Source organism: Vicugna pacos, unplaced genomic scaffold (assembly GCF_048564905.1).
Source record: "Vicugna pacos unplaced genomic scaffold, VicPac4 scaffold_19, whole genome shotgun sequence".
NCBI lineage: Eukaryota > Metazoa > Chordata > Mammalia > Artiodactyla > Camelidae > Vicugna > Vicugna pacos.
The window spans coordinates 73,087,303-73,106,696 of NW_027328740.1; the positions used below are offsets into that span (position 1 = coordinate 73,087,303).

General features: G+C 47.2%; 1 protein-coding gene and 1 long non-coding RNA gene across 5 annotated transcripts in view; both read left to right on the plus strand.

Moving 5' to 3' along the window:
• The window catches only part of LOC140693509 (uncharacterized), a 311,246-nt gene that overhangs the window by 130,554 nt on the left and 161,298 nt on the right, over nucleotides 1-19,394 (plus strand). The window lies entirely within an intron of this gene.
• On the plus strand, nucleotides 6,778-11,843 carry LOC140693533 (uncharacterized). 4 transcript variants are annotated; one of them, XR_012069297.1, is made up of 6 exons: nucleotides 6,778-6,907; nucleotides 7,342-7,383; nucleotides 7,771-7,824; nucleotides 8,101-8,295; nucleotides 10,064-10,173; nucleotides 11,569-11,843. It is a non-coding gene; the product is annotated as an uncharacterized lncRNA (long non-coding RNA). The 4 variants fall into 4 exon arrangements; XR_012069298.1 differs by lacking the exons at nucleotides 6,778-6,907; nucleotides 8,101-8,295 and having other exon boundaries at nucleotides 7,249-7,383; XR_012069299.1 differs by lacking the exons at nucleotides 6,778-6,907; nucleotides 7,342-7,383; nucleotides 7,771-7,824; nucleotides 8,101-8,295 and adding an exon at nucleotides 8,978-9,116.

Sequence of the window (19,394 nt, forward strand, 5' to 3'; positions counted from 1 at the left end):
CCAGGCAAGAGATTGGAGTTCCTTTCCAGTTTGGAAACATCTTGGCAGGCCCAGGTTTGCAAAGGTCTTTAAGAGTAGTTACGGAGTTTTGCTTTTAAACTTTTTTACGGCTGTATATACTTGTGAGATGTGGTTGTGATGTATAATTCTGAGCCGGGATTTTCTCAAACTGTTTCTCACTTCTTATACCAGACATTCCTAAATTCCAAGTGGAACTGCATATTAAGGAAGCCATGGAATTTAGCAAAAGGATACAGATCTCATTTCCTTTTAAGCATCGGTGTACCTCCATCATGGCAGTATTTGTTATGTGTTATTGATAGGGGAACTAAGTAGTAAACAGATTAATAGAAAATAGGGGATTTTAGGTACACAGGTTCATCTTTTCAACATTGTTTGTAATATTTGCAGTTTAAGATGACCATTCCTGAGAAACAGGCAGCCTCTTAGAATGAAATAGCATTTCCTCTGAACCATAATTAATTTTTATTTTGTAGACAGCAGGAAGGGTAATAACACGTCACACATTTGGGGACGTCAAAGAGAAAATGTAACTTTCTGGGAGCGCACTCCCCCGCCTCCCCCTGCCCTTTTTACTGTCCCATTCTCCCTGGAAGGCTCTTTCTTATCTTCTGCTCATGGCTCCAGTAACTCTTTCTTCCTCCTTGTTCCTCAGCTGGTAAGGTTAGTTTTCTACTTTGAACAAGCAAACAAGCCAACAGAAGAGAAATTTCACAAGCAACTCCCAGCACATCCGCTCGCCTTCTGATGTCTGTGACCTCACTCTCGGTGCCCCACCGCTTATTAAAAGTGGCATCGAAAGCCAGTTCCTCCAAAAGTCCCCGAGGCCCCATCCCTCCCATCTTCTCTGGGTTGTCACTCCCAAAACCATCCTCTCTTTCACTGCCTCATCTATTTTGTTCTCCTGCTAGTTGGCACCATCAGTATATAAACGTCCATCCTCTTAAACCAACAGCACTCCTTGACCCTAATTCACCCCCACCAATTGCCACCCTGTGTCTTTGCAGCAAATCTTTAAGGAGTTGTTTAAACTCACTGTCTGCATCTTCTCTTGAGCCATCCCCTTTTACAACCATTCTGGCTTTTCGCCTGATCCCTCGCTCTATGGAAACTGCCCTGTCAAGGCCATCAGTGACCCCATGTTGCTAAATATAGTGGTCAATTTTGACTCCTCATCATGCTTGGCCCCTCGGCAGCATTTGACCCAGCTCTTCCATCCCTCCTACCCCGTGTTCCTGCTTCACTCAACCCCCAGCCCATCTCTCTGTCTGTTTCTGCTTTTGGCCTGCTGGCTGGTCCTTTGCCAATGTCTCCTGTTTTTTCCAAACATATACTGTGGGTGTTCCCCAGGGTGGGTTCCTGGGCCTCTCCTCTCTCTCTCTGCTATTCCTTTGGTGGAAGCAACCCAGCCTTGGAAATTGGCATGCCATCAATTTCTCAATTTCTCCAAAATTCCCTGATTTCCCCTTTCCATCTGAGCCTTTATCCCTGAGACTCACATCACATTCTTTTCCTTTCATTCATCTTGCTTTCACATTCATACATATGTTCTACTATGAAATTACTTTTCCAAATTTTGAATCAGTACATATATATCATGTAAAATGCTCAAATATGTATTATTTCCACTAAGATGCTAATTCTACCTTAGAACATTTCTGCACTTCTGTATTTATGTGAATAAAGCGAATAGTATTTCTACAAGCCTCATAGTTAAACACTGTTAGTTTGGGGCTATTATGTAACATGAAATAATGGTACATCAACATAGTCGTTTTTCATTTATTTTTATGTAACACCGAGATGAGGTTTTTGCCCTGAAGACTGGTTTTATTGAAATTTTACCTACGTTACGGACAGTCAGTTTATGTGAAAGCCCTCATTTCTCCCCTTTTTGATATATGCTCCATTTGGCTATATATAACATATAACTTGGCATGAAACAAAATTCCCAAATCATTCACATAATACAATTAATATGTTTAATTATATTTTTTAAATGTTAAAAAGAAAAAGAAAACAGATTCCTCTACCTATTAGGCACTTCTGTGGCAATATGTAACACACCCCTTAACCATGACATTGAAGAACTGAGCTGATACCAGCCCCTTTCCACCTGCTCAGCCCCACCTTTTCCCATCCCCTTTCCCATCCGGAGAGGACATCCCTCCCATTGTCCAGGCCCAGATGTTGGAACCATGTCCTTTCTCTCTCTTTCTTTTACACTCACAGACAGCAAATCCAGCTTGTTAGAAAATTCTGGATATTCTGTCTTAATTAAATACCTGCTCTCTGCTCCCCGCCCTCCTAAGAGCCACCTTCAGCCTTTCCTGGATACCAATAGCCTTCTGTTTCCATCTTTGCTTTCCTACAATCTCTCATCCACACAGAGTCAGAGGGAGCCTGTAAAAACATACATTGGGGGTGGTGGGTGTTGCTCAGTGGTAGGGCGCATGCTTAGCATGCTTGAGATCCTGGGTTCAATCACCAGCACATTTCATTAAAATAAATAAATTACTTCCCCCCAAAAAACACAAACACAAAAGCATAAGTTGGACTACATCACCCCTCCCCTCAAAACTCACTAAACGGGTCACCATGTCATTAGGAGCCAAAGTCGTCACAAAGGCCTCAGGACCCGGCGTGCTCTGCCTCTCTGCCCACACTCTCCCCCTCACTCTGGGGGCCTCTGGCTCCGGCTCTTCCTTCTTCCTCCGGATCTATTCTGCTTCAAGTTCATTACTCCGTGAGATCTGCCAGGATTGCCTTATTCTCTCCTGCCTGCCTCCCACCCCACCGCCATCACCCGAGTTTGCTCATATCACTCTTTTTTAAAAATTTTTCCAAACTCTTGCTACCCCAACATGCTGCCTGTTTCCTCTGCTAAAATTCTGAGCCCCCAGTGACGGGGAGTCATGTCTATTTTGTTGACTGATAAAGCCCGAGAGCCTTGGGAACGGTCTAGTTAGGAGATTCCCGTATGTAGTAGGAGCTTATACACATTTGCTGAATGAATGTAGATGCCCTGGTCCAATCCGATGGAGCACTTCTGTGACGTGCTCAAAGAATAACTCTCCTTTCCACCTGAGAGGGGGTGACAACTTCCCTGCTGATTAAAGGCAAGAACTTTTTGCTTTATGCTGTTAACCTTAGGCGGGGAGACTGGGGGATCTTCATATATATTTTTAAATTTGGTTCACTCTGCAGTTGGTCTTTGGTCTCTGTATAATTTTGAGAAACTCTTTATGAGTGATCATTCTTTGATCAGATTGAACAGGTTCCAGGGGGAAGGACCAAGCCTGTCCCATCAGCCATCCTATGTGTCTTGTCCTGGGACCCAGTGGATGCTCAGCATGTAAGTGAACCGACAGGAGTGAGTGAAGAGATGGGAGCATCTCATTATTGTGGTGGATCTCTGTCCAATGCCTTGAGATTTGGGGAAGGGTTTACGAGTGCAGAAGGGAGAGCTCAGGTCCTCTGTGCTTTTCCTGAGTGCCCTGGCCTTACCCATTCCCCCAGCCCCCTCTGGTCAGCCAAGCCAAGGAGCTGGGCCACCAGGGGTTGTGCTGATCAATAATCCACCTTCACCCCAATTCCGGGGGTAGGTACACATGGTTGTAGACACTGGAGTCAGGTCCTTGGAGGAATTCCTCACCGAACTATGTTTTGGACCTTTTATTTTTCTCTAGAACCTCCAGCTGAAGATTGTCTTAGACACATGAAAGTTGAGGACACCTTCTGTCCCCTCGCAACCCAGGTGGGCCTGGGAGTCTGTTTTTTCTATAGCCGATGGGCTCGTGTTGATTTGGGCATCCCTGTGCCTGAATTCCTGCAGTACACTCGGTGGTAAGGATGGGGGTGCCTGGCAGGGAGGGAAGCGGGTTGGGAGACTGTACAGCTGGGCTGATGTTAACCTGGGGTGAGCGGGAGCTTGCTGATGCATGGCATCTCGGGGCAGGGAACTCTCCACACTCAAGAGGGGTTCCCACTCCCGCAGGGTCCCTTTGATCAGGGTGCTGGGCTGTCAGGGGACCACAGGGGTCCCAGTGAGGATTAGGGTGCCTTCAGGCAATGGGAAGTGTGGGGTCCAGTGGCAATTGAATTAACTGTGCCCCCAAACCCAGCCCCCACCTCTTTCAGCCTGTTTCCTAATCTGCAAAACTGGAATGTTATTAAACATCTCGCGGGGTCATTGATGGGCTGGGACAGACTACACAGTCAGGAGCTGGAATTCTTCTGTCCCCTGATTGTTTGCCTTCTTTCTGACTATTTGCTCTCACAAGCTCAGTCTCTCTGTCTCTCGCTCTTTCACTTCTAAGTTTCTCTCATGCTCTGGTTTCATTTGATTTCCAACCACCGCCCCTCCCCTCCGCCAAACTCCAGATGAGTGAACTTGATTTCTATGTGTCAGTTCCAAATTCCCAGGAAAGATGCTCTGTCACCTCTGGATCTGCTGTCCAACCCATGAGTTGTGGCCAGAGGAGCGAGTCCTTCTCGGACCAGCAGAGGGTCTCTGCCGAGCCCCCAGCCACCACTGTGGGAGCACATAGCTCTCCGTGGAGGAAGTACTGGCTGTGACCTTGTGTCACTAAGTGTGAATTTATGTCTTCTCTTGAACCACCTTCATCCTCCTAAACAAAGATGAAAATTAAACACTCCCGGGATTTGTGTCATGGAACACTCAGGTTGGGGGCTAATGGGGCTGGAATTTCTGCTGTATTTAAGGGGCTACACTGAATCCCCAACGAGAGCCTACAAAGGGAACAGCACCGGCCCCACCCAGCACTTAGGGCGCTGAGTCTGCGTGACGGTGAGCCAGGCTTCTGACCACAGCTCAGGGGTCTGGTCTGACCAATTAGCCTTTGAAACCAACCAGCTTTGGATACCTCAATCCCACCCTGAGGTTTTACCTGAACCATCAGCTTCTGTATCTCTGAAGACAGATGCTGAGGACCCTTCACGTAAGCCGTTCGCACAGCCCTGTTCAGGCCTTTGTGCTGCACGGTCTGCCCGGCGAGCTGACCGAGGTTGGTATTTTACTGATGTTAGAAGTAGTCTGGTTTCCCGATGTACTGTTTCACTGAACAAGCAACAGAAGCCACTTCTCGCTGATAAAAGCAGAAAAGGGACATAATGAAAAGATACTGGGAGGGTGTGTGGAGTGGCCAGGACCGGAGCCAACCCAGGAGCTGTAGGAGGTGTTAGGGAGCCCCAGGCACCAGGCTGGGAGGGGTGCTACCGGGCCCCCTGCCACCCCAGAAGGGACCCCCCTCCACCCGACCCTCCACCTCACTCACTGCAGGTTCATGTCCCGGCAGGGCCAGGTCACACTGAAGCCACCAGCACACACCTCAGTTGGGGAGCTGGCCCCGTCTGAGCTGCGGGCGTGCCTGGTGTGGGGAGAGGCCCAGTTAGAGGAAGGCAGTTCCCCTACTGTTCCGAGTTAAGGTGCAAGTCAGTGCCCATCACTCAGGAGAGCCAGGCTGGACGGACCTCATTGTGGTGACTAGGCTGTCTGAGTTCACTTATTACTTTCTACGTTTGAAGGCCCTGGAGGGAGAAAAAGTGAAGGTTCTAGTACTTATTTTGTGTTTCCCACGTACCAGGTGTGGTAAGCAAGCCACTTCAGACAAGGCCCGGAGCAACCACGTAAATAGGCCACGGAGCAAGTCGTGCAGTCAGGCCTCTGTGGTCCCGAAACCCGTGTCCCCATCCGCTCCATAGTTACCAGTGGAAACTAGGGGGATTTATGGGACTGTGTGCTCCTGTGGGGGCTGGGATATGTGTGTTTAAGTCCACATCTTCAGAAACTCGGCTAGAACCACAGCCACTGATTGCACGGTGGCAGAGGAAGGGAGGATTCCAGCCTCTGGTCCAGCTCGTGTGGAGCTCAGAAGTTCTTCCTCCTGTCCTGAAAATAACACCAGATCTGAGGGAGCTGCAAACCCACTGCTCTTCTTAGATCCCAGAAGACTGAGAGGGAAAGCTGCTTCCAACTCAGAGAGGTTGCAAAGGGAACAGCGGGCAGGCTTGGAGAGTCACAGCTCCCAAGGCAGAACCTGCTTTTGTAAGAACCCTGGGGGCAGGCAGATTTAACAGGTCCCTGAGGCCAGCAGGAGGCTCAGTGTGGGGAAATCAGAGTGTGACAAGTCCAGGGGGCCAGTCAGAGGGGCCCCATGCTCTTTTTCATGTATTTTACATCCAGGACCATGTCCTGTTCTCAGAATGAAGGTCAGAGGATAACTCCTCATGCTTCCTGCCTGGAGAGGAGAAAATAACTGTATTGAAATACACCCAGAACATTCTGTTTCATTGGGGGAAGTTGTTTTTTGTTTGTTTTTTTAATGAGAAATTATTTTACCAGAGCCTAACCAACCTGGGAGAAGGGAAATCCCTTCTGTGTCACCCAAATTGGGGTGGGGGGAAAGAGACACACTTGTGGAGGTCACAGCTCAGGGCACAGGCTCAATGAGAACTAATCACAGGACTGCAGATGCCCTGCTCTGTCCCGCTCCCCCAACACCTTACCTCCATGTCAGTAGGGCCCGTGTGTAATAACAGGAATAATACTAACAGAAGTAAATGTCTCAGGAGTGTCTAGGGAAAACCCAAAGACAGCGGGGAGATGAAAACAAGGACACACAGGCTGTTTTAGCCTCTCACACCAATAGCTGTAGCAAACTACACACAGCCCAGCCCCAGTAGATAAACAGACAACCTCACAGAAGAAATTATTTATTTTGGTTCTCTTACCCAGTGCATTCCATGGTGCATCCTCGCCTAGAATTGAGTGGAAGCAAGTCCATCTCAGAAGGGACATAACTGAAGAGGGATGGCTTCCCAGACTCTGAGGGGCAGAGAGAGCACCAGCCTGGGTTAGAGAAAGGTGAGGGGTGGGGTAGGGTGTGGGCTGCCTTCTTCCCCATATAAGGAACCTTCCTGAGGCCAGCACAGTAGGAGGGAGGGCCATGGGGTGGAAGCAGCCAGACTTCATCCTGAGAACTGTTGGGATGCCTCAAAGGGACCATTCAGGTGCCCAAACTGGGCCCTGATTGAGGGAGCCAGTCGGTCTGACTCAGAGCCCAGGACTGAGGTGGGCTCACAGCAGGCCGGTATTACTTGGCCGGATCCATTTCACTTCTCCGAAGCCCTGTGTAAAACATGAAGCGTGGACGGCCTGGTGAGCACAGCTCTGCCCTCAAGACCGGTTTCAACTCCTCTCTTCCCAGAGAACAGCATCTCTGAACCTGTCCTGGGTGACCTCACAGAGATCACCCTAGTGGCCCAGGCTAGTGACCGGGAACATGTACCTTCCTGCAGGCAACCCCTGACGTCCACTGATGCATCATATACTGGCAAAGAGTGAGTCACTGTGCATTGGTCTAACAGCAGAGACTCTGCCAAAGGCCCAAGAGGTGGTGTGTGGGACATGCAGGGGTGCAGGAGTGTAAGCAGTGCAAAAGTGTAACTGGTGACAGGGGTGCAGGGGCTGTGGAGGGCGCAGGCATTTCAGGGGATGTGGGGGTGGAGGGATGCAGAATTGCAGAGAGTAGCAGGGGTGCAGAGGTGCAGGGAGTGTAGGGATGCAGGGAGGTGCTCAGGGACCTGGCCAGGATAAGAAGGCAAGTGCACATCCTTGCAGTCAGCCTGACCCCGGTGGGCTATTGCAATGCTTTTGGGCGGCGGCTGCTGCGGTGGCGGTTGGGAGGCTCCCCGGGCAAGCCGATCGATTTCTTCTCTTCCCTGCAGCCTGGCCTGGGGTGGGGCTTGGCCGCCGGAGATTCGCCAGATGTTGCACTCCAGGTAAGCTTGCTCCTGGGAGGTGGGGCGGTTAGGTCAGAGGGCGGTGGCAGCGGCAGAGGGGCGGAGCGGGCCTACCCCTGGCGAACGGGTGGAATAGCTGCCTTGTCCCGGCTGCTGGGCCTGGGAGCGGCCTCTTCTTCCCCACGTCGCCGGACACTCCTGTCCCACTCAGCTTGCTGAGTGCGGAGTGGGGGCGGGGCCGTTAAGGTGCGGGACCCACGGGGGGAGGGAGGCTGCCGCGGGGGAGCCGATCAATTCGCTCCGCTCTCCCCGGAGGCGGAGCCAGGGGCGGCTTCTGCTGCCCTAGAGGCGGGACGCGGGTCTCCAGATGAGCTTGCTCCTGGGAGGCGGCGGCGGAGGCGGCAGGGGCAGGGGATGTGTTCCAGGGAGTTGCTCCATTTCTTCTCTCCCCCACGGCCTGGCTTGGGGGCGACGTCTGCCGCCGGAGATTTGCCTGAGGTCCTACTCCAGGTGAGCTTGCTCCTGGGAGATGGGTGCGGTGCGGTCAGGGGGCTGGTAAGGTGGTGGCTGCAGGCATAGGGAGGCTGCCCCGGAGGAGATTGTGGATTAGCTCCATGTCTGCACCGCGTGGCCTGAAGGCGGCCTCTGCTGCTCCAGGTCCCGGGACACCCCTGTCCCACTTTGCCTGCTGGGGGCGGGAGGCAGGGTAGTCAGGGTACAGGGGTGGCGGTGGTCGGGGGCCTGCAGCGGGGGAGCGGCCCATTTGCTCCCATCTTCCCCGCGTCTTGTCCTGGGGGCGGTCGCTGTTGCCCTGTGTTACGAGACGCGTGTATCCTAGTCGGCCTGACCCCGGGAGTTGGACTTGGTACTTTGGGGGTGGTGGCAGCAGCGGCAGGTTTTCCCATGGAACTTGTCCATTTGCTCCCACTTCCCCCCATGGTTTGCCCTGGGGGCGGTCCCTGTTGTCCCAAGTTCGTCGGACGTCCATCTCCAGGTCAGCCTGCTCCCTAGAGAAGGCCACTGTGAGGTCATGGGCAAGAGTGGTGGCTGCTGCGGGGGTAGGGGCTGCCTTGGGGAGCTGGTGGATTGGCTCCCGTCTCCCCGATGGCCTGGTGTGGGAGTGGCCTCTCCTGCCCCAGGTCACCAGACGCACCTGTCCCACTCAGCCTGCTGGGGGAGGGGCGCCCTGGGCGGTGCCTTTAAGGTGCGGGGGTGGCGATGGCGGGGGTAGAAGACCTGCAGCGCGGAGCCTGTCAATTTGCTCTCCTTTTCCCCGCGAACAATCCTGGGGGCGTCCTCTGCTGCCCAAGAAGCCGGATGCCCGTCTCCAGGTCAGCTTGCTCCTGGGAGACGGGCCCGATGCGGTCAAGGGGCAGAGGCAGTTGCGACGGCTGGCTGCCCCGCCTAATGGGGCCACTTCTTCTCCTCTCCCCTGACCTGGCCTGGGGACGTCCTCTCTGGCGCAAGATTCGCCTGACACCCCACACCTGGTCTGATTGCTCCTGGAAGGTGGGCGCGGTGAGATCAGGAAGTGGAGAGGACAGGGGCTGCCCCTGGAGAGCTGGAGGATAAGCTCCAATCTCTCTGCAGGCCTGACGTGGGGGCGGCCTCTGCTGCCCCTCGTTCCCAGGTCACACTTCTTCGGGTCATATTTCCCCGGGGTTGCGGTAGGGTGCGGGGGCGTCGGGGTGTTGGCGGGGGTATGGAGCCTGTCACTCGGGAGCTGGGGGTTTAGCGCCCATCTTTTCCGCAGATTGGCCTGTGGGCAGCCTCTGTTGCTCCAGATCGCAAAGCAATTTCCCTGACAGCTTAGCCACCAGAGGTGGGCAGGATGGGCTGAGAGGGCTGAGGCAGCCGCCAAGGCAGCGACGGAGGGGGCTGTCCCTGGCCAGCTGGTCAATTTGTTCCCATCTCAACCTTTGCTGCCCCAGTTTCGCAGAACGCCCTTCTCCAGTTTATTCTTCTCCAGGGAGGTGGGCGCAGTGCATGCAGCCCGAGGTCTGGGCTCTCCCTTGGGAGGGGCAGAACTCTCTTGTTCTCCTTTGTCTTTATTCTTCAGCGAAGTGGTTACTGGACGCAATTCTTAATTCTGAGAAAGTGTAGCCTGTGTTATGGAAGAGCTGCTGGACAGTGAGGTTTCTGGGTGGATTTTCACATCAGCTGATGCCCCAGGCAGGCAGGAAAGCTATTACTCAGAGCTTCTTAGTCTGGGGTTGGGGATGGCCCCGCCATCCTCGCCATGCTTTTTAAAAATGTGTTACTCCCCTCTTTTTCCTAGGTGACATTTTAGGTTATTGGGTCTCAGATTGCTGGCACACTCATCCCTGTTCTCAGACATCTTTTAAACTTGGGTGAAGTGATAAGTAGGGGAAGATGATTTACTGAAAGGTAAGAATACTTAAATTCGCATTAAAGCTACATTCTGTCAATCTTTCTAAAATGATTTTCCTCTGATTCTAAATCCACGACCTAGTGAATGTTGTACTCCTGTGTAAATCATTGATCTTCACATCACATTTGTTGAGTGGTCAACGAGATTTGTTAATTAGATTATTCCTGAAAGGAAAAGTTCAGGCTTTTCAGAATTCCTTGTCTGATGTCACCCAGGCAGTCACAGTAGAAGACAGAGCTGATATAAAAATCCCTCAGCTGCCTGAACTGCAAAGCTTCTGGGATTACTGATCCCTGAAATGCAGGTGACTCTTGATGATAATCTGGGGGATGGTTTAAATGATCAGATTCTTCCAGTCCTATAAATGGGTTCCGTGGCCCCAGCCCCGGGAGAACTGGACATAAGGGCCATATCGTGTGTGGTGGGATGGGAAGGCAAGGTGTAAGAGCTGGAATCACTGAGATTCCACACTCGCTAAACACAGACTCCAGAGCCTAATTGTTGTCAGGTTCTGTTCTGGATTTGAGAGTGTGTTCATACATGATTCTTGCCCTTCTGGAGTCACTGCCTGGGTGGAAGTAACCTTTACATAGATCTGTGGAGGATGACATTTAAGTAGATGGGCTGTTATGGTTCTCAATGTGCCCAGGCTTGCTCTTCCAGGCACTCGTGGGACTAACGCGAGTCATGTTATTCACTCATTCACTGATTTATTACCCTTGAATTGATCACTCGTCCCACAGTAAGTGAAACAAGGTAACAGGAAGCTGAGTTTTGTCCCCTCTCCTATCACTGATTGTTTTTCAGTCGGGCGCCCTGCGTATGCATTGTGAAACGGTGGTATTTCGTGCCCAATGGGGCAGCACTGTCAGTTCTGAGAATCAGGGGAGACACATGGGTAGGACAGCACCCTGACACACATGGCACCCCCCATCCCGTGAGACAGAATTGTCGATGCTCAGGTGACCCGATGTAGACTGCGGTGCTAAACCTGAGCATGTTTAGTTATCCTGGTGGCTATGAAAATACAGACTACCAGTCGCTACCTCTGGAGACTCTGAGGGTGTGCACCCCAGGATTCTGCATTTTAAGAAGCACTTTAATGAATCCTGATGAAGAGATCTGAGTGTCCCATGGAGAAACACTGGTGTGCGAGGCACCAATATTGAGGATTCTCAGGGAACGATGTCTTTTTAGGATGGTCCATGGGCCCTCACTTTAGACTTTTGCCTTGAGTTTAATTGTATGTGTTCAGAAGTGATGTCTTTCAATTCCAGTGCATGTCAGCATGCTCTGTTCAGGGATTTACTCTCAGTAGATGGCAAAAACTATGATTCTTCAGGTCACCGAGCTACACTGTGAACGATATTTTATTTTGGTTTTCTTTGTAGCAATGCAGAGTCTCCCGAGAAGAGATTTAGACTCAACAGCTTTGTGTCAGACTTTGGAAGACCGCTGCTGCCCAAGGTGTTCTCTGGCAGTGCAATGATGAATCTAGGTCCCTCTTTCACTGCTACATCAATGAAGTGGACCACTTGGACAAGGCCAAAGCTGGTATCCCTACCATAGCCCTTTACAGTGTTATTCGGCTCCAGGAAGCCATCAGATGCAGCAGGTGGCCAGAGGAGGAGCCGAACAGACTCATGAAATGTGACATCCCCAACTTTATCAACACGGACCAGAACTCTGCCTTTGTGGAAGATGATTTCCTGATTTTGTAACTACCGATTGTTCTAGAAAATAAGCCAGTTGCCCAGAACTCACACAAAGACTTGAATTGAGAAACGTGCTTTCTCAGGTATCTTTCTGAAGATGTGAAGTCTGTCTTTGTATGGAAGGAAGTCCCCTTTCACAAAACTGAATGTGTTTGTGTCTGAGAGAGGGAAATGGAGACAGAAAGACGAAGAAGCAGAAGAGAGCCCCCTCAGAAGAGATCTAGTTAAGGTGAGTTTTTGTGCCTTTAAAAAACATTTGGGGTTTTAGGGGGAACAAAGTATTTACACTGTCTTATTCTCCTCATTGGAAACCTTGGCCCCGTCGTCAGAGTCAGCGGCCTTGAACGGGGGTTGCACGCTGCGTTTCATCTGGCACTGCCACTTCCACGCTCTGCCTTTAGCACGTTGCTTTGCCTGTCAGGGTTGCCACCCTTTTAACTGTAAGGTGAGGAGTCTGGAGTAGATGACCCACCCCAGCTCTGCTGTTTTGCAAATTTCTGATTTCGTATTCGGATGAGTCTGGGATACACCCAGAGCAGTATAAACCAGGCCCTACCTCCTGCCTATTGCTGGGGCATCCCTCAGGTCTGTGCCTTCTACTCAACCCTTTACTGAGCCCAGCTTTTGTCAGGAGCCCAAGTGCCTACCGGGATGGCAGGGGACTTGTCTTTCGTGGTCACGGTGGCCAAGAATTCTATTGGTGTGCTGAAACAACTCTTCTGAGATCCTCCACCCACCCCTGCTCAAACCTAATGACAGCACTACGGTTCCTTTCCTAGGAGGAGAATCAATCCATGGTGCATTTTATGACAATCCTGTCCCCAGGGATGCACGGAAGTTTATCAGCTGAGTGAGGGGAGGTGCCTCTGTGTCCCTGTATCTCTGTCTGCTGACAGTTCGCTGCCACCGGCTACTGAACAAGAAAAGTGCTATTCACCATGTTGTGTGTTTTCCAAATGTGTAGGTGATGGTCTTGTGGCTCGTGCGTGGGCTTTGATTTGGGATGGTGAAGGGCTTATAAATACCTCATCAACATGTATTCGAGGTGGCCTGGTGCCACACAGATTTGATTCATGAAGGCATCAAGCCTGCACACTGGTTTGGAAACAACTTGGTTTTGATCATTCACACTGCGTGCATGACTCGCTGCTAATCTCTGGGTGGTTTTTTCATTTCAGATTTATTCACCCCATGTCTTGCTTAAGCTGAAAAATACATTTATTTCACCAGAATATTCTCTGATTCTTTGTTTACACACATCCAGTTTTTTTAATTCCTTTAAAAATGATTCTGTGTTTATAATGCCTCCTAATTTCTATCATCTCTATGTTGCCAGTGGCCTGAGACATGCACCAGATTTGATGCCGGAACAGTTCCACCAAAAGAAATCCCTTTGCCGTAATATCTTTTGAGGAAAATATTATTCTTTAAGGCTCTAACAGTAAATCGTAGAAGAAAGCATGGAACATTTCTTGTAGTTAATACATGTTCATGCGAAAATAAATGATATTTTCATTAAACAATGTTGATTTTAATAACTTTTACAAATGTGAACATTATTATTCATAATTTAAGTAACCAGATAAAACCACAGTTATTTATTATGAAGATTGAAAACTATTGACATGGTCTCTTAATTAGAAGTAGCTTTATTAGAAGACTGAAGGGTATTTAAAAGATGGAAAAATACCCATGATGACACCATCATTTTTATTAACTAAATATCAAGAACTGTGCAGGGATAAGATTTAACCCTCTGCAAACTGCCAAGTTAGCATGAGGTAGTTTGTGGATGCTGCCAGAGGACAGGACACTCCCCCAGGATCAGAGACAAAGGACTCCCTGCCAGCACAGCAGGCAGCCTGTGGTTCAAGTTCATATTGGTTCCTGAGTTCCTTTCCTATTGCTGTTGTAACAAAGGACCACAGACTCAGTGGCTTAAAGCAATACACATTCATCTTCTCACTGTTCTAGGGTGCAGTAGTGCAAAGTCAATGTCAGTGGGCTAAAACCAACGAGTGGCCAAGGCTAAGTTCCACACCTAGGCTCTTGGGAGGGATTCATCATCCTACCTTTCCCAGCTTGCAGAGGTGCTCACACTCCTTGGCCCAGGGCCCTGTGTCACTGTGACCTCTGCTGCCACTTTACATCTCTGTCTCTGACTATATAGATATAGAGGAAGAGTCTTCTACATCTGGTATGGACCCTTTTTCCTACATGGACATTGTATCCTTATTTATGTGCAGATGAAAACCCCTTCCCTCCAGGGTGCGGTGGCATCAGCTCACAAGATGACCACTCTGGGCTTTAAGTGTCCTCTTTGTATTGTCATCAGGGAACTTCTCTTTCCATAGTTAGCTTTGTGTTACTTTGTTGTTATATTTTACCCAGAATTACTGAAAGTTTTACTTAAAAGGGATCCTAATTAGCTCTGTTTACCTGTTTCCAGAGCTGAAAGCTTCAGTTCTAGAGTATCAGTTTGATTTTTCCTAAAAATACATTCCAGTATATTTCTCTGGTGAAAGTCTCTACCCTGTTATCTATTCTCCCATCATTTCCTTATTTTCTTGAATATATTAAAAGTATTTTATAGCCTTTATTGGTAACTCTGATGCCTACATCACCTGGGGTTTGCATCCTTTGTCTAATGCTCCTTATTCTCATGTTATCTGTCATATAGTCTGGACATGTTGCATGTCTAGAAATTCTTTATTACATGGCAGACATTGCAAATGAAAAATCCATGTTATCTTCTGTGAGAGCTTTTCTACCTTCCCGTTAGGCAGACAGTGTGAGGGACTGATCATGTCACTCCAATCAGGCGCTGAGGTGGATCAGGACTAAAGTGCCTTTTTTCTTAAAACAGCTTTGAGGTATACTTGGCAAAATAATTTTCACACGTTTAAAGTGTACAGCTTAATATGTTTTGACGTAAGAATATCCCCAAGGAACCATGACCACACTCAAGACAGTGAACATACCCATCACCCACAAAGCTTCTCTCCTGACTTTTTTTGTCCCTCCCTCCCTCCCCGTCTCTTCCCCTGGGAACCATTGATCTGCTTTCTATCACAACATAGTGGTTTGCATTTTCAAGATCCTTATATGAATGGATTCATGCAGTATCTACTCTATGTTGTCTGACTTCTTTCATTCAGTGTAATTATTTTGAGAATCATCTGTGTTGCTGTATTAATAGCTTATTTGTCTTATAGTAGAATATTGTTTAGTGCTGAGTTTTTACTGAAGAGTTTATTGTGAGCAGTGTTTGTATAGACCATCATTTCTTTCTGCATTTACTTCTTGATGGATGCATGGGTTATTTACAACTTGTGCTATTATAAATAAAATAGCAGTGAATATTTGGTTATAAGTCTTTGTATGGACATATGCTTTTCCTTTCTAAAGCACCAGATGAGGAATGTCTGGATTATATGGTACATAGGTGTTTACCTTTTTAAAAGAATCTGTTAAAGACTTTTCCAAAATGGTTGTACTATTGTAAATTCCTCGTGGTGTGTATCAGTTCTGGTTGCTCTACTTCCTTGCCAGCACCTTGTAAGGACAGTCTTTCTAACTGTATTCATTCTAGTATGTATGTGAACTAGTATCTCACTGTGGTTTTTAAAAGTATTTCTCTAATCATTAATGACACCTTTAATCAGCATCTTTTCATATGCTTATTATCCATCTGGATATCTTTACTGAAGTGTATTTTCTGGCCTCATTCATTCAGGTGTTTGAATTATTATTGAATTTTGAGACCTCTTTATTCTGGATCAGATACAAAGAGAGACCATTATCAGATATATGATCTGCAAATAGCTTCTGTCTATGGCTTGTCTTTTCATTTGCTTAGCAGTGTTTAGAAGAGCATTGAAGAGTCTTCATGTTCATAAAGTTCACTCTATCAGTTTCTTTTTAAAATAGATGATACTTTTGGTGTCATAGCAAAGAAAAATTTGCCAAACCCAAGGCCATAAAGCTTAAGCCTATGCTTGTTCTCCTAGCTGTTTTATAGTTTTAGATTTCCTATTAAGATCTATGATCCATTTTGAGGTAAATTTTGTATATTTTGTGAGGTGTGAATCAAAGTTCATTTTTTTTTTTTGCGTATCACTATCTAATTGTTCCAGCACTACATGCTGAAAAGATCCTTTCTCCACAGCATCCTTTTTGAGAATCAATTGTCTGTATAAGTCTTGGTTTAGTTCTGAACATTCTATTGTGTTCCATTATTCTATTTTCCTGTTTTACACCAACACCATAATTTCTGATTACTGTAGCTTTATAAAAAAAAAGTTTGAAAATCAGATAGTGCAAGTCTTCCAACATTGTTTTTCTTGTTCGAAGTTGTTTTGGATTTTTGGGATCCTTTGAATTTTTATATGAATTATAGAATAAGTTTTTAAATTCCTTACATCCTGTTCTGCCAAAATTCCACCCATGTCTTTGGCCGTCTCCAGAGCCACATTTTCTGAAGAAGTCTCTCTAGATCCCAGGTGAAAGGAATTTCTCTTTCGTCTGTGCGCAAATCACATTTGATATTATTTGATTCCATTTAATCATATTTGCCTGTATGTACTTGTCTGATCTTTCCAGCCATTTAGTAAATCTCAAAAGATTAGGAATCTTGACTTGGTTCCCTCTGTGTGCTGAGAAACTAGTTCTATGCTTTGCAGGAGTGAGCCCTGCAGTAAGAGGTATCTGCAGCACACATCTAGCTCATTGCTTGAATATTGTCAAGGAATTCTGCAGATTTAGAATTGTTTATTGATTGTTGTCTCCAAGACGGCTCAGTCTTTTTTATTTCTATTGCTACTGCTGCAGTTTCAAAGAACAATGGGCTAGTTATTTTGCAAATATCAAATCATACTCTAATTGTGTTGTCACGCAAATTATGTGCTGCTGTGTCTTAACAACCTGCTTAGTGTTCACAGGCTCCTTCACTCATGGAAAATTTGGGAGAATGTCATATCCTTAGAGATAGCAATGCTGTCTTTGGCGACCTGAGCAGCAGTATCTGAATTCACTCCTGCTATTTTTCCAGTGTCCCCTCTAGACCTCCTCCAGCCCTCCATGGGGGGCCCTGCAGTTCTGCCCTAGAAAAGCCTGTTGCTTCTCAGGAAGACTTCCCTATGAAACATAATCATGTCCTTCTTGTGGGGACATTCAGTCCAGAGACCTGAAAGCAGGGGAAAATGTTCAGCCTGCTTTTGGTAGAACCTAAATTCTTCCATACTTGTTAGAAGCAATTTCAATGAGGAAACTGTTTTGGCATCTAACAAATCAGCATAAATGACTGATGAGGAAGATCAGCTTCCCCATCCCACTCAGTCGTCATGTTGATGTGACACACACATTGGCAAACATTTTCCCCTGTGAGCAACGTAAAGTTCAAGACGTTATGAATGGCTTTTTATTTTTATTTCTTAGTCTTTCCACATTCACTGTGTCTCGTGAGATTATATGAATCCTGCTTATTTTCAGCCCAGCACTAAACTTTTTAAAAGGATCACGTGTTTAAAAGGCTAGTGGACAATTTTTTAGAAGACAGAAATCCTTAGATTTTGGTCCCAGAGTTGAATCTTGGTTAGTGGTGAATGAAAATTCCCGTTAAAATTTTAAATTCAGTGATATAAAGTCTTAAAAATAGTTAAATATTAGTCAATTTCATTAAACACTATAAGAGTTATTTACCTTTAAGCCTGTTTCTGGGGCAATTTTGCAATGATTCCCTCCCTTTATCGATTCCCTCTTTATCAGAATCCTTGAGAGGCCCCTGTCATCATTATCAGTATCATCATTATCATCATGGAACTGATTCTTCTGGAAGATTCTAGGAAAATAAAGAGATGGACGGGATTATGTGTAGGTCAGTGTGTGCATGTACAATAAGAACAGCTGTCAGGCATTTGATGCAAGATACCCATTTCATTTAGGGGAGAATGTGGTCATGAAATCCTGATGTGGTGAATGAAGGAAGCGGTGGGAACAGGATAGTCAATGCAAAGGAGGAGGAAGTGAGTGAGTTGGAGAGCATAGATCCTTGGTTAGTTGATCAGCACATTGGTAAGAATGAGGGGAGTGTGATGGCAGAATCATGTCCCTCCCCGGCCACAGGGTAGCCACCTGTGACATGTTACTGTACATGGCAAAAGGGATGACAGATATTTTAGGATTAAAAATCTTAGAGGATTTCTGTCTCCTAAATTGTCTATTAGTTAGCCTTTAAACCCATGATACATTATTATAGATTAGTGCAGGGGCACAAATAAAAAGGATTCATATAATCTCACCAGACAAACTGAATGTAGAAAGGATAAGGAAGAAAAACAAAAAGTCACTTATAAGTGCCTTGAACCATAAATTGCTCATGAGGAAATGTTACACAAGGTGAATGTCACAGCCACATACATACTGCCTGAGTGGGATGGGACAAGGGGATCCTGAGATGAGACAATAGGGTGAGTAGTCTGGATTGTCCAGGTGGGCTGAATGTAATCACAGGGGTCCTTAAATTGGAGGATATTTCCCAGCTGAGTTTAAAATCAGAGGGAGGTGTAGCGATGGAGCAATGTTCAGAAAGGCTGCTGACCATGAAAATGGAGGAAGTTGAGGGGCACAAGCTAAGGAAGGTGGGTGACCTCTGTAAACTGGAAAAAAAAAAAAGGAAACATTCTCTTCTAGACCCTCTAGAAGGAAGGAACCCTGCTGGTATCTTGAATTTATCCCAATGAGAACTGTGTTGGATCTCTGACATCCACAGCCATAAGCTGATAAGTCTGTGCTGGTTTAAGCTATTAAGCTTATGGGAATTTGTTACAGTGGTAATAGGAAAATAACATAGTGAGCGGTAGTGTAAGGGATTAAAGGTCTAGGATGGGGTGTGGAGAGAATTCTGACATTTACACCTAAAAATCAACCAGGTGAAGTGGGAAGGTGTTTTAAGGAAGACCTACCTGGCAGGGCTGTCAAGCAGACTGGAGTGAGCGAATCCTTGGAGTTAGAGCAATCAATTAAACCTCTACAAGGAAAATAAGAAATACAATGTAGCAGGGCTTCAGTGTTAGTAGATGTAGGAATGGAAATGGGCAGAGAGATATAAACATTATTTTGAAATTAGCTACAGGTTTGATGACTGCATGTTTGGGAGAGTTAGCCGATGTGTGGACTGAATGCATCCCCTCAAAATCCATATGTCGAAACCTCATCTCCCAGGTTGATGATATAAGGATGCGGGGCCTTTGGGAGGTGATTAGTAGGATAAAATGAGGTCATGAGAGTATTGCCCTCATGAATGGTATTAGTGTTCTTATACAGGGCCCCAAAGTGCTTGCTTCTCTCTCCTCTCTGGGCCATGAAGATAGTGGGAAGACAGCCATCTTCGAGCTGGCAATCCTCTCCCAGATACATTGACCTTGAAAGCCTCAGCCTCCAAACCATAAGGAATATGCTGGTTGTTTAAGCCACCCGACACACGGTAATTTGTTACAGAATCC